The sequence below is a fragment of the Anopheles aquasalis genome, chromosome 3 (assembly GCF_943734665.1).
Source record: "Anopheles aquasalis chromosome 3, idAnoAquaMG_Q_19, whole genome shotgun sequence".
NCBI lineage: Eukaryota > Metazoa > Arthropoda > Insecta > Diptera > Culicidae > Anopheles > Anopheles aquasalis.
Window position 1 is genome coordinate 22,556,596 of NC_064878.1, and position 2,500 is coordinate 22,559,095.

General features: G+C 45.3%; 1 protein-coding gene across 5 annotated transcripts in view; it reads left to right on the forward strand.

Annotated features, from left to right (window-relative positions):
- Positions 1–2,500, forward strand: part of LOC126578970 (F-box/LRR-repeat protein 16) — a 34,361-nt gene that overhangs the window by 29,718 nt on the left and 2,143 nt on the right. The gene's annotated exons all lie outside the window — the stretch shown is intronic.

Here is a 2,500-nt window from a genome sequence, read left to right on the forward strand (position 1 = left end):
TCCCTTAAAATTGTTTCACAAAATAACAAATGTGTCAAACACTGACAGCACACTCTTCAAACTTCACCTAAAACCACGAGCTCAGCCTCGGGATGCGATGTGACGCTTCACACATGAGCGCTGTTCGAAGGATGATGCATCCCTTCATGCCACGTTTGTTACAATTCGCTGGCCATTTGCTCCCCCACGGGGGGGACAGACGAGTGGTTCCAGGAAGTTTATGAAAGTGCAATTAGCGCATCCTTTCAGCGTGTCAGTTTCATACTCCGACAGAAGGGTTCCGTAGCAAAAAGGGAGAGGGAAAAGATACGCCCCCTTGCCACCGGTCGCCACAACGTCGTGCACCCCATTCGGTTTGAATGATTGATTGATTGGATTGATGCTACCATGCCGAGCTTTCGAAGTGCATCGATTTTCCGGAACGATGCAAATTGTTCTGCTGCTGGTGCTGCTGGTGGTTCAAGATGCTGTTACTGGCCAGCATCAGCAGTGGCTGGCACATAAAAGTGTCATCCGATGCAGAGTGAGTGATGCTATAATCAATTTTGGTGCCCGGGGGAAGTAACCAATTTCCATTTCAATTTATTATATTAATTATGGTCTGATGTGTCTCTTGACGTGTGCAAAGTGCGGTCTGTAGAGCGATGCATTACTATAATGTATGTTTTTTCTGCAATCGTTGATGAATAGTTGAGTACTAGTAGGATATTTTCAATTCGTTTTCCATATTTTATCAGCAAATAAAGCACTTCATGTGGTTTGAAAATGACACTACGCATGTTCGCAAAAGATAGAAGCTCGTAGGATTTTAATACGATTATATTTGTTAAAACATGAGAATCAAATCATAAAGATTTCCTTTTGAAATACATCCAGCTTGGTCGAAACGTGTTTGAAAGGATGTGCGGTTCGAAAGGGTTCGATGAAAATCACATTTTTCATGCCAAGAAATGGCCAAGTGATCCTTATTTCTCGAAAACAACCATGCTAAATATAGGAAGAGAGGTATCAAACAATAAGAAACGCACTCTACACGGAGTTCAATCCTTCCAAGAAGAAAAAGGATTGAAAGAGCAACTCTTCCTCTACATGTACTAACACACTGGATGAGAGATACCTATTCCGAGGTAAAATTGTTTGTCCTTCATCAGTCTTGCATGATCTGAAATGGGTAGGACGTAAAATCGGTCTCTTTAAATCAGTTTTATATCTCAATTTTAAAGAAAAGGAATGAAACTTTCATGATAGCCATAGGTAGAGCTGGTGCGGATGGTGCTTTCTTTTATACCCTCTCCCAAATTCATGTCCTTTAAATTGAAGATTGTTTTAACAAAATTCCTTTGCGGATCGAGTTAGCTTCAGTTACTATTGGACACAGACGAATTCAAATCCGCGAGATTACTCGATAAAAGAAATCGTATCACTGTAGCCCAGCATAATGAGATGCTAAATTGTTGCATCCATTTATCTTGGCCTTCGGTCTTCGAAGAATGAACAAGAAACCAGACAAATCAGTCCTGGGCAAGAAAGAAAGCCATCCTCCTCAAGCGAATGCGGATTTCATTGCCTTCCCAAATCCCATTCACAATGCGATAGCGGACAACTGAAAGAGAAAGAGAGTCTCTCTGCTCTTGCTGCCCACGCGCGCGCCCTCCCCATTACGTGGGATAATTAATTTTAATTTGAAACATAATCGCTCACTCACCGACGACAACGAAGGCGAACCGAAACGGCTGGCTACTGGGTGGTTGGCTAAAAACGGTAGCAGGCAAGTAAACGGCAAAGACTGGGTCCCGGCGAATGGTTCGCGCTGTTCCACTACAAGGCTTTCCGTTCATTCTGCTGGACCACCACTTTCGTTCAACATCTCGGGACGCAGACAGTCACCAGCCATTTAATTCACTGCCAGCAACAGACGCTAGAAGCACCGAGCTTTCACTGTTGAGGGAGTTGGAGAAGAGACCGAAAGCTGGCCCAGGGCGCCTCCATCACGCGCTCTTTCGCGTAATTTTAGCAAAATGTTAATTAATCGAATCACGGATCTTACACAACGGACGAACAGATAGACATAGGAGGGTGGCAAAGGATGGACCAGAAAGAGTCGAGGCCTTCGTCTGGATCCATCGCCGTTTCCCAAGCGGAAGGTGGGTTGCGTTAAATCAATTTATGCGATGGTGCCTTCAACGAGCCTTCGTTGTTGTAAAACCAAATCGAAAACCGCCAGAAGACACCGTCGGGAATCTGCGTCACTTGCATATTGCTCGGGTTAAGAGTGGTTGCCGTCCAATCAACGTGAACCGATCAGAGCTTGGTACAAGAAGACCATAAAGATGCCCTCGTTCGGAAGTTGCGTCAACGCCGTTGCTGCAGAGGGTAATCGGGGCCAAAGGTTTCGACGGTCGGCAAGGGATTAGGAAAAGGATTTACGGATTCTCGGACCTCCCATTCCCCCGCTGGACTGGCCGGTCAACGGAAGGAGATGTTCGCAGCGCCAAACGCT